This window comes from Lissotriton vulgaris, chromosome 5 (genome assembly GCF_964263255.1).
Source record: "Lissotriton vulgaris chromosome 5, aLisVul1.2, whole genome shotgun sequence".
Lineage (NCBI taxonomy): Eukaryota > Metazoa > Chordata > Amphibia > Caudata > Salamandridae > Lissotriton > Lissotriton vulgaris.
In genome coordinates, this window is record NC_141693.1 from 1,805,035,904 (window position 1) to 1,805,048,451 (window position 12,548).

Consider the following 12,548-nt stretch of genomic DNA (forward strand, 5'->3'; position numbering starts at 1 on the left):
CCTCCTCCGGGAGGCCCTGAGTGCTCATGGTACCAGTATTCTAGACCCGGACAGCACAACATGGCTGCTGCTGAACAGCGACACAATTCTGCCCTCCTGCTGCTGAGCCAAGCTGTAGCAGGGGAAGGCAGAACAATAGGTATTTAGTGCATTGGAATAGGGTGGGGCGATGGCCATTGCCACTCAGTCTGCTTGAGGGGCACATTTGATGCCCTACTTGCATAGTCCAGTTCAAACCAGCTCAGGGAGCCGTTGGCTCTCGCTTTGGCGTGAGACTGCACAAAGGACATGGGCGAATTCCGTCCCACTGTTCAACCCCTCTCCTGGGAGGGAACCATGAATTGTCCCAACCCTTTCCTTAGGGTACTTTAGGTCTTACCTGAGGGTGGGTCCCTAGATTCATTGTGCGAGAAGATTAATTTTTTAAACACCGCTTCTTCTTCAACCGTCTGGGCACTCTGGATTTCGCGGGATTTCACTCTGGGGATCAAGGCTGCAACTGGGAAGACTCCTGTTGCTCCTAATCTCCTCGCCCTGCTTGTCTTCTGCAATGTCTATGCTTGTGCACCATACAGGAACCTTCCAAGGCCTGTGGGCATCCAAGACACCTGAAGGAATCTCCCGTGCAGTGAAGCAGTCACTTCCCTGCATCTGCAGGCACCACAACTAAGCTGACCGGTCAGCTGATCCTGGGGATCCACAAACTCCAAAAGGTTCAGCAACACAGGTAGTAGTTCTTCACATCCCTCAAGGCCAGACCTGTCATCTCACCAAGTTTGAGGCCAGTATCCCTCCTCGGAGACACAGGAACTGAACCCATGTGCAAAGCGTTGACTTGCAGTTGCAAAGGATTTGTTGGCTGCCTTCCACCAAGATCCTTGGGCTCTAAGTAACCCCAAAAATCAAGCATCTTCTGTGGCCGAGTTAATTGTCCTCACCAAATCACTTACATCATAGGCTTGCATCTTTGATGAGCTGCTCAAGGTGCTCTCGCGACTTCAGTCCCTCCGGGCTCTGGGTCCTCTCAAGGGACTGCTTTGAATTTGGTGGGCACCCCTGTTTGGTCGGGCCCTGTCCAGACTGCCCTGCTTGTGGTGAGTCACCTGGACCTCGCTGGTCCCAACACGGCACCTTGTTCGCTTTTCACATTATTTACAGGCACCAAGGCTTGTTGGTGCTCCAGACGAACACCTACCCCTCAACTCCAGACATCCATCGTGGGACAGTCCATGAATAGCTCCTGGTCTTCCACAGCATTGCCTGGTCTCATTGCTGCAGCTCCAAGGTCACCGTCAACTCTCCTACAACACCCTACATCTGTGGGTATTCTTCTTCCGTGCCTCCTGGCCACTTCCTGGTGGCATAGACTCTGTCCCCTCTGGCTTCATGTACTTCTTGACTTGTATCCACCTTTGGGATCCACCGGACACTTTCACATTCTCCAGCAGTGGCATCCTCCTAAAGTCCTCCATTGGGTTTGATGACAGTTTCTGACACCACGCCGCCCCTATGCACCTGGCTTCCCTGGTGTAGGTATCCTGGTTCCTAGGGTATCCACGGCTGGGGTGGCTCTCCAACCTTCTGTCTTCCCTTGGTTTCTTCGGGGTCCGCTGGGAAGGGTTGTTCTTCTTTAAAATTGCAACTGCGTCTTACCCTTTGACTTACATTGATCTTGCGGTTGTGTTCCTACTCTGCACATGGCCTCTGTGGTGCTCCTGGTATATTACCTTGGGTGGTTACTTGGGTCCCCGGCACGTCTACGTCTTCTGGGTATTGTCTTGACTTGAGTCGTGGTTCGTATACCACTATTTTAGTATATGGTTTGGTCTTCCCCTGGTGACCACTGTGTATTTTGTGCTACTTACCTGTGTTTCTATTGAAAAGGATTGTGTGAATTGTGTATATCTCTGGATAACTGTAAGTGTTAGTGAGTGTCTTATAATATATACATATTTTTATAAATACACTGTGGGGTTGTTTTTCACTTAATCTAGATCAATAAGATGTTGTTCTGGTAAAACAAACTGCTTTACACTCCTTCTGGAATAAACCTGAAGGCTGCTCTCCACAGCTACCACTTAGAGAGCTTTCTAAGACCACTAAAATCATCATACCTGTTGTCTGGATTGGTTCAAGGTGCCCACTTACATAAGTGTACACTATATACTAAGCCCGCCTCCAACAACTCAGAAATTAGGCTATTTGAGCTTGTGAGTCTAATTTACACATGCATATCATACAATGAGTTTCATTTCATTAAACATGTTTATAAATAATTTAATATCTACCCTCGATGTTGGACATATTGTTGGAAGTTGCAAAATCTCTGTGATGGTTTTTTTAGGAAATTATTGTAAATTAGACCTCCAGCACAACTCACCACCATCCACTCTCTTAAATTTGTTAAGGATAGCCCAAATCCCCTTTCTTGCATGCTTGTTAACTGTAGATCGGCAGTTCTACATGCTACTGAAATTTCAGAAACCATCCTCAGTGAGTCTATTGACATTGCCTTCCTCACCGAAACCTGGTTCATTGACCACTCGGCGGCTATTCTTCACTTACTCCCCTTCCCCGGCTACTCCATCATTAGGCTGGACAGACCCACGCAGAAACGGTGGGGAACTAGCTATAATCAATCAAAATGAATTTCAACTCTCCCTTTTAAAGAACACGGATACCTTGACATTTGAACACATTGGCGTTGAAATCCCTGACAAATGCTCTCCTCCGATTAGACTACATAACATATACCACCCTCCAGGTGAGCCTCTCCTCTTTGTCAATGAATTATCCGACCTTCTCACTCACTTCTCCCTTTCTGCCTCTAAAAATCTGGGGCATATTACCAAGCAATAGCGATAATTATCGCTATTGCTTGGTTAGCGTGAAAAAATTATCGCAGAGCTGCGGCGATTTTTATCGCAGATAAACCTTGGTATTACCAAGGTTCATCGCAAATGCGATAAAAATCGCCCGCAATGCATGAATATTGCTGAAAAGTCCGCGATATTCATGCATTAGCGAGCTAATGCTCTTAGCCATGTTATCCACCTCCCATTGGATAACATGGCTAAGAACTGCTCAGGGCAGGTGTTAGCTTTTGGAGATATTCGCGCTTAGCGCAAATATCTCCAAAAGTTGGTAATAGGAGATAGCAATGTTAGCGACTGTTTCCAGTCGCTAACATCTTGGCACGCCCACTTTGCATGTCATTATTGATAAATATCACTGACATGCAAAGTGGGGCCCAAGATGGTCGCTATCTCCTACTAGCTGTCGCTAACTGGTGTTAGCGACAGCTAGGTAATAGGGAGATAATTTTATCTCCGCTTTTTTGGCTTTTAAAGCCAAAAAAGCGGAGATAAACCCCCTTGATAATACGCCCCTCTGTTTTTAGGAGATTTCAACATCCATTTGAATAATGCAGTGGATCCCACTGTTAGGTGCCTCATTAACCTTCTTGAGATGAATGAATGAATGAATGAAACAGTTTTTGTATAGTGCAACGTTCACTCCAAGAAGTATGATGCAGAGAAAAAGGGCACCTTCCAGGAGAAAGAGAAACTGGCATAGTCTCAGATGATAGATGATCAGAGAAAAGACCAAGCCATATTCTCTGGAATACCAAAGATCCATGTTTTTTAAGGTCTTCCTAAAATTGAGTTCAGTTTGTGTATGTCTGAGTTGGGTAGGCAAGGAGTTCCAGGCTTTTCTCTAAGTATGGGCGAATTTTGCGAATCTCGCGTTCGCGAATTTTGCGGATTTGCGAACTCGCAATCCGCAAAATCCGCGAATTCTAGCGAATTTGCGGATTTTTTTTGTGTGTGTTCACAAGGATTTCTGCCAGTTTGCGAGGGTTTTGTACCAGTTCGCAATTGCAAACTTACATTTCGGCTCGCAACGGTCGCGATTATGTTGTTTCTACGTCTGGTTCATCATCACAGGTTCCCAGCACCCTCTGTTTCACCACTGCAACCCTCTGTTACATCAATGCCACCCTCTGGTTCATCATCACTGTAGATTATGGGGGGAAAAGCAAGCACACCAGCCCTGCTTCAACTGACATGAATTAATTTGGGGTTAGTTTATTAATGTGTCACTGTTTTAAAATTCCAGTCTGGCACCTGCTTCCTTATCTGTAATTTGCTTTCTGTTGCAGTGCTTTTTTTTTCCAGGACCTTTGTGGCCTACTTGTAGCTATTCTATGAGCCTGCTGTGAGGGTCAGAGCAGGGTCATACAATTGTTGCAACTAGCAACTGAATTTTGGAGGGGCCCCAGTCAGGAAGCACTACAGGGAATTGTTACTAATGATGAGTTTGAACTCTTGCACCTGCCGAGTGCTTTCAGTTTAGCAAAACACGTTTTACTGCAATTTCGCGGGATTTGCGGGGCGCGAACACTCGCGAGATCGGATTCGGAAGCCGCGAATTCGTGCGAATATGCAATTTGTTTTTTTGCGGCGTGTTAGTTCGCAAGGTTTTGTGCGTTTTTGCGAGCCGCTCGTAGCGCAAGGCGCGAAGTTACCCTCGCGGTCGTTCAAGGGCGCGGCCATCTTGTTTGCCTGACGTATTTCCGTTTCCGGGCGCGAAGTGTAATCTCGCAAAGTGTGCGGCTTGCTAGTACAGTTTCGCGAGTGTTCGCAAGGAAAATCTCGCGCAAACTTACCCGCGCGGTCGTGAACGGGCGCGGCCATCTTGTTTCTCATTCATTGCTATGGTTCTGGGCATGGTCTTTGTATCCTCTGTCAATCTCTGCCATCCTTTGCTTGTTTGAAGTTTTTTTTGATCTATTTTACTTATTATCTATCCCTCTATTTTTCTAGCCCTATATTTTTGTGTTTACTGCTACTTTTGGTTAATTTTAAACTACTTTTTTAAACTCTTTTCTTTTCTTCTCTTCCCTATTCTATTTTCTTTATTCCTTTCCGCCCAGACCATGGTGAAGGGAGCCGGGAAGCATCCCGAGAAGGGGAAGGGTCCCGCACCCTGTGTCCGGCTCCCGTGCGGGCGTTTGAGGGGGGAGGAGGTCGTACCCAGGGAGATCTTTACCCCGGAGGAGGTGGGCCAACTCATTTTTTATGTTCAGCGCCGCCTCCCCAGGGCCATCATGGGAGGCGGCAAGATCAGTGCCAGGTACGGGGTCCGGGAGCGCTGGAAGCAGTGGGAGAAGGTGTGCCAGGCCATTTACCACCACTCTCGGGTCTGGCGCACCTACAACCAGGCCACCCACCGCTGGACGGATGTCCTGACCCGTGAGCGAGATCTGCTCGACCTCCTTGGCCTTGAGATCCCCGGGCTTGGTGAGTAGTAGTAGCTATTTCTTTACTACTATGTTTTCTCCTGCTGTGTTATTATATTGCAAATTTTTGCTTTTTACCAAGAGCAATAATGCTGCTCATTACATTGTAGGTAAATTATATTTCAAAATCTTCTGTGCATTTCAGGTACACTGCTCTCCTTCTTCTCAGTAGTGTTGCTACTATGCTTATTTGTTTTAGATTTTGTGTTCATTTCATTGGCCTGTGAAATTATGTATGTAGTTTAAAGAACTGCGTAATGCTACACACTAAGGTTCAGATTTTTAATTACCGGCGCATCCCTGCAAAGTAGCAGGGATGGGCCAGTAATTTTGCGTCACGCCACCATCACCCATGGTGCGCCGTATTTACAATGGGCCCAAAACGTCACCAAAGCGTTATGCATCAGTGCCGTAAAGGCGGCGCATTGCTGGAGTTGCGTCGCAACGATGGTGCAGCTCCATCAATGCTCTGGGGTGCCCTATCTCCCCAATGCTGCATCAAGCCGTACGTCTGCTTCAAGCAGGCGCAGGGTTTGAGTCACGCATCATTGTCCTCAAAGTGACTGATTGAAATCTTGTAGATTTCCCTCAGCCACTTTTAGGATGCGTTCCTGCGCAGGAACGCCCTCCCTTGCGCCGGAACGCCCCCCTATTGGCGCAGGGCTTTACAACGTGATGCATCTCCCATATGCGTCACGTTGTTAATATACGCCGCACCATTGCGCCTCTTTTGTGCTGCCGCTGCGTCACAAAAGTCACGCAACAATGGAGCAAAAGAGCCGCAAGGGGCTTCTAAATCAGCCCCTACAGACTCAAGTACAGTCCTTCCTTTGTACACATGGCGATAAGAAGAAATAGTGGTGGTGGATTGATAGTTTGAGTATTTTAATGACTGGTTAATGTAGTAGGAAACTTTAGTGTTGTCGCTGATCTTCAATCACGATGGACTTTGGCTGTCACTTCGCGTGCTGCGGACTGCTGCCTGCCAATCCTAGGCAAACCTTTTTAGTACTTTGTTTAGTGAGTTACATAAGGTAATTTCCAATTTGACGGTCCGCAAATCAAGCAATACTAAAGTAATAACGTAGTCGACCACATGAGATTGGTCAATAATATATCCCGTGGAGTAGTTGTCTATTTGCTATTTCGCAAAAATATTTTGTTAGTTCTTTTGAAATATTTGATTTGGTTGACAAATATCATCCATGTTTTCTGTTTTTCTTTCTTTCATGTTGTACATCAGCTTCCCCCAGGGGCAAGAGGAGGACACAGGAGGAGGAGGAGGGTGCTGTTGACGATGCAGGCCAGGACCGGGCAGGCGAGGGCTCCTTTGCTGGCCCCAGTAAGTTTTAATTTTAATATAGAGTACTTATTTTTTCCTAGCGTTCCTCATTCGATTTTTTCTAAATCGTCTTTGATCTTCTTGTAGACAGGATCTAAATTCTTATCCTGCCTCGACTATGACTCCGTGTGGTATTACTAGATTATTCTTACTAGTCTGTCTGTGTAGCTAACTAAGATTGCACATTTGGCATTTCCATTGGACTCCCATTCTAGTCAGCAATAGCTCTATGCACTGAGTGCAGTCCTCTGGGATTGTCCATAATGTCTTTTCAAGTATTCTAAATGTTTATGCTTTGACAATTGCCAACAATAAAAAGGTGAATGACCACCAAGAAAGAATAAGATACTACTTTACTTTTGGTTTGGATAGGAGGACAATCCATTCTACTACTGTTGCAGGGACAAATCTGCACAAACAGAACTATGGACACTAAATAATGCATTGCTTAGCTTATCAATTATAATAGGTGCTGTTAGACTTTCCACATACCTCAGTGATAACAGACTTTGTAGTTGAACCCCCAATCTCCTTACTGACTAGATAGTGTGGCAGAGTCATTTAGCTCCCAAAGTCACCGATGGCAGAGGCACGGACTTATGCTTGCAAAAATTCCAAAACCTTTAGCTCATCCACTCTAGTCTGGAGGACCAAAAACCACAGAGTCTATTTGAGTTTAAAAGCTTTATTAAAAGTGAACGCATTTATTGAAATCAAGTTTGTCATAAAAGTAAACGTTTAACTGGAAATGGAAAAGTGCTTAGTGCTGACGATTAATTGGACACATTTCTTGTGGTCGAGCCGAGCTCTCACCTGGTTTGAACTTGATCCTGCTCGTGTTCTTAGAAGTCAAGCTTCTGTCTGTTAGGAGAAAAAGTGGTGCGTGTTAAAAGTAAAAAGCAAGCATTCATCAGTTGTGCCAAAAAGTGCAGCAAGACAACAGCCTTCCCTGGAAAAAGGGACATTTTTACTTTACAGTAGACAGTCACAAATTATTAAATTGTATACTGTTTTTTTCACATTTCTTTCTTCCTCCTAGACCAAATATTATATAGTAGTGAGTGGTGTATTCTAACATTATTAAATGTACTTTGTAGGTGGAACATCTGGACGCGGGGCCAGCGTCGAGGTGGTGGTGGCATTGGACGAGGACAACTCTGGGGAGGAGGCGGTGGAAGTGCCGGACAAATCTGTGGGGGATGACACGGTGGTGGCGGGCAGAGGTAAGCTATACATTCCTTACTCATTTGAGATTGAAGACTGCAGAGTGTGCTTTCTGCACTGGTGTATTATAAATAAACCAGGTAGTAGCCTCCTCTAAATGTACTTCGACTTAGCTGTGAAGTTTTTGGCGAGAAGAATCCCAATCAGATCTGAGGTGAACTTGATGGAAGGGATGAACGAAAAGCGAAAGAAGGGTGTAAGTAAGTGTGGAAGGACGGGAAATGTAATGATGACTGGCAAAGAAGAATGATATGTGTTTGCTTGGTCCCCGAGGTGGCTGGGAAGGAAAGAATATGGTATGGTGCATGGCTGGGTGAATGATGAAGCAAGGATGGGTGTAAGGAGAACAGCCTGGGTGGGTGAAACAGAAACTGTATGTGTGCATATACTTTGAATGGATGGATGCCTGGATCATTCATGGTACTATCTGACTCTTAGATAGCATATGTGTATCTAGAGAGAGTAGACGGTCACTGGATGAACTAAGTGTTACTTTGAAGAGCATGTAACACCGCACCCGCACGTCCGTCCCAGTGTAGGAAAGGCAAGGAAAAGAAGTTGTAATTTTGTCCAAATACTACCATGAATAGTAGCAGTAGTTTGTATTGCAACTGCAAGCACAGCATATATCCGGTTATTACGGTGGACACTCCCTACCTCTCTTAATAACTTTAGTTTAGTAGTAGTACGTCATTCATGTGTGGGGGTATCACTGTTCACTCCATAATAAGCAAAGCACCTAAAGTCATCCCATATGTCATCAAATACATCCCATGTGAAGTGATAGATAATCAGATTATTTAGCTTCTTTATTTTCCTTTTCTAATACTCATTTGCACTGTAGGGTGAAAGCTAAATTAATTAAGCAGTAGCCCTTTTAACAGAGTATTCTCAGTGCCACCCGTAATAGAAAAGTAAGAGCTTCACCACCTGCATGTACTGGACCGGTACAGTAACGCAAGTCTGTCTCACTCACCATGGTGTGCGTCTGTTTTTCTCAGGTGCAAGTTCACTGCGCTGGCATTATGCCGGCTTGCATAAGATAACGTACCAATTTTCCTAAACAAGAGAGAAGAAGAAGAATAAGACTGGTGTACTGTCATAGTCGACTGTAATGGAAGTCCATCCTGCTTGTAGAATTTGTTCCTTAAACTTCCACTAATGTTAGAGCAAAGATGAAGAAGTCGGAGGTTACATAGATACTGTCCTCAATAGTTATGTACTGTGCTTTCAATTTGCTACTTGTACTGTGACAACTTTCTGCTCAATCATTTTGTGTTAATCTTAAGGAGCATTGGTTACAGACTATGTCTTTCTTTCTTCATGTAGTTGCTCCTTCCAAATCCAAGACACCATCAAGGAGGAAGGAGCTGGCTCGAATGGCCCGGCAACGGAGGCTGGATGCCACTGTCGCTGAATATCGGCGGCTGGTGGCCCTGGAGGAGGAGGAGACGCAGTCTGGTACAACAACAACGTCCACGGGGACAGCTGCATCCTCCTCCGTGCGGGCTGCCAGCCAGCGCAGTGCTCCAGCGGTACGGAGCCGGGCTACCAAAGCCCAACGCCAACGCCGAGCAGCAAAGACAGCAGCTGCCCCCCACAGGATTTGCAAGGCACACCGGCGCCGCTTATCCCTCAGACTGTCCTACCTGGAGCAGGAGGTCCTGAACTATAAGAACTTGGTGGAGGGCCTCCGCTTCGAACTTGCCACCCTCCGCAAGGAGCATGATGCCCTGGCTGCTAAAGCCAACAGCACCCTGCCATAGTGTCCCTTGCCCCTTTTTTAGAGACTTTTGGGGGGGTGGGAATTGGGAGTTGGGTTTTTTGGGGACTTTTGAAGGACAATCGTTGGGGTTAGGGAGGGTCTTGCGGGAGATTATTTTGTTAGGGCTATAAAAATATAATTTTTGAAACTTTATCTGACCATACCTGTTTTTTACTGCTTTTGAGTCTGGTGGGTGGGGGTTTAACAGTAAGTTTGTTTTCCTGAATAGTCCTAGGACTTTAGTAGTACTACCGTCAATCTCTCGTCTCTCCTAATACTCCATTATACTACCTCCAACCAAACGCCTATCTTACCTGTAATTTCTGTTTGCAAGTAGGGCTAGGCCCAGGGCTGGCTCCACGGGAAACAGCGAATAAGGTTGGCAATCCTGGGCGGATAAAATTTCCTCATAGCGGTGGTACTAGTGGTGTGACACAGTGGCAGTTGCATGCCTATGAAAAAAAAGAAAATGAAATCTGGTTTGTCCTCCTGAGCAATACAACGGTACAATAGAGAATATAGCAGGTGACAGTACACTAGAACAGTGCCACATTGTAGCCTAACAAATGGTAAAGTATAACTACTAATTCGGTTGAAGTTCTTTGACATTAGCCATGGGTCTTTGTCAAGCAGAGTAAGAATATATCCTTGGATTTCTTCACCAGCCTGTTGGTATCACCTTATCCTCCCCAGCAAGTGTGTGGATTTATTGCTGTAATTTAGTCACACATCAATCAAAACCACACAGCCCGGGGGAAGAGGGTTAGGGTTTGAAAAATGGATGGGTACGGGGGTTTTTGGGAAAGGTTTTGTGAGACAAGAAAAAATAGCACAGCATGGACAAACAATTGTGAACATAAACAAATCGTTGGGTACAAACCTATCCATCAATCTTTGAAAGTGCATGCACTAGTGCATGCATGTCAGTGAAAAGTAAGTAGTACTTTCGACAACTGTGGAAGAAAGAATGCGACAGTACAGGGCGTGTGTGGAAATATTGATAACTATATTCAAGATAAGGTCTCTGTTGCCAGATACCTGAGAGCCTTGCTGGTCACTATAAATCCATTCACAACACTCAATGGGGTTGGTCTGGAAGGTGTAGTAGATAGAAAAGGAGAAATTGCTCTTTTTCTAGGTGTCCCCTCACTCACCAGGGTTGCCCCTTGGTGACATGCTTCATCATTGGGGCCATCCCAATCCTCTACGGGCTGGGGCGTGCTGCGACTTGCGAATTACGTAGGAGCACTTACAAATGACTATGTGTGGTGCAGATGTGATAGTGGAGTGGACTAAGTGATGTGTTAAAGGATCAATTTAGAAGCAGAGAGAGATCCAAGAAATGCAGTCACAGTCCTAGAAAAAGACAATGGATACTGTATCTGTAAGTTGTTGTAGTTGTCCTGTTGAATTTGGTAAGTAAGTTGCATCCAGAAAAAAAATCCTCTTATTAGCGGCACTCCTCCATTGCAGCTGACACTTCGTCCATCGAAGTTGGTCACCACCAGAAGACACCCTGTAAAAAAAGCACAGCATGGACAAACAATTGAACATAAACAAATCTTTGGGTACAAACCTATCCATCAATCTTTGAAAGTGCATGCACTAGTGCATGCATGTCAGTGAAAAGTAAGTAGTACTTTCGACAACTGTGGAAGAAAGAATGCGACAGTACAGGGCGTGTGTGGAAATATTGATAACTATATTCAAGATAAGGTCTCTGTTGCCAGATACCTGAGAGCCTTGCTGGTCACTATAAATCCATTCACAACACTCAATGGGGTTGGTCTGGAAGGTGTAGTAGATAGAAAGGAGAAATTGCTCTTTTTCTAGGTGTCCCCTCACTCACCAGGGTTGCCCCTTGGTGACATGCTTCATCATTGGGGCCATCCCAGTCCTCTACGGGCTGGGGCGTGCTGCGACTTGCGAATTACGTAGGAGCACTTACAAATGACTATGTGTGGTGCAGATGTGATAGTGGAGTGGACTAAGTGATGTGTTAAAGGATCAATTTAGAAGCAGAGAGAGATCCAAGAAATGCAGTCACAGTCCTAGAAAAACACAATGGATACTGTATCTGTATGTTGTTGTAGTTGTCCTGTTGAATTTGGTAAGTAAGTTGCATGCAGAAAAAAAATCCTCTTATTAGCGGCACTCCTCCATTCCATCTGACGCTTCGTCCATCAATGTTGGTGACCAGAAGACACCCTGTCCACTGCCTGCCTGGCGGATGCTGAACTGCGGCTCGCTAATGTGAAGCCTGACTCCATCCTTTTTTCCCCATTGCACAGACTGAAACCCGGCCTGTAATTATTCAGCGAAAAACAGGAAGTGATATAATATTACAACACCACTGATACATAAATATAAGGTATGTAGGCTGTGGAGTGCAAAAACTCACACTTTGATTTTCCTAGTAGACAGTACAATATTTTTGACAGTGCGTACTCAGTCTGAGTCACCTTTTGAAGGATAAATAAGTATGGGCAAATTAATGTAGCGGGTCTTTCCCCTCAAGCTAGGTGTACTGTAAACTGTGTTTTAGAACAAAATTAGATCTTCCCAGCAGTGCTCCCACCCAGACCCTTACTAAAGCCAGTCGCAAAAATGTAGAAGACCCCCAATCAAATCGCAAAAAACGAGGCCTAGCAGAAAACTGGTGACAAAACGTACTTTGAAAGTAAAAGTAGGCCCAAATACCCCCTTACCCACCGTGGATTGCATTCAAACCACTTGCAAGCAACCAAGCAAAAGTATCCATAGCCAGCATCGCTCCAAGACTCGAAAACCCCCCCACCCAAACACATGCAATAGAAATACTGCTAACCCTAACGAACCCTAAGTTAAGAATAGTGGCAAAGGCTTTCTTTAACTATGCCAAATCCCCCCTTTCCCACCATGGATTTTCTTCAAAT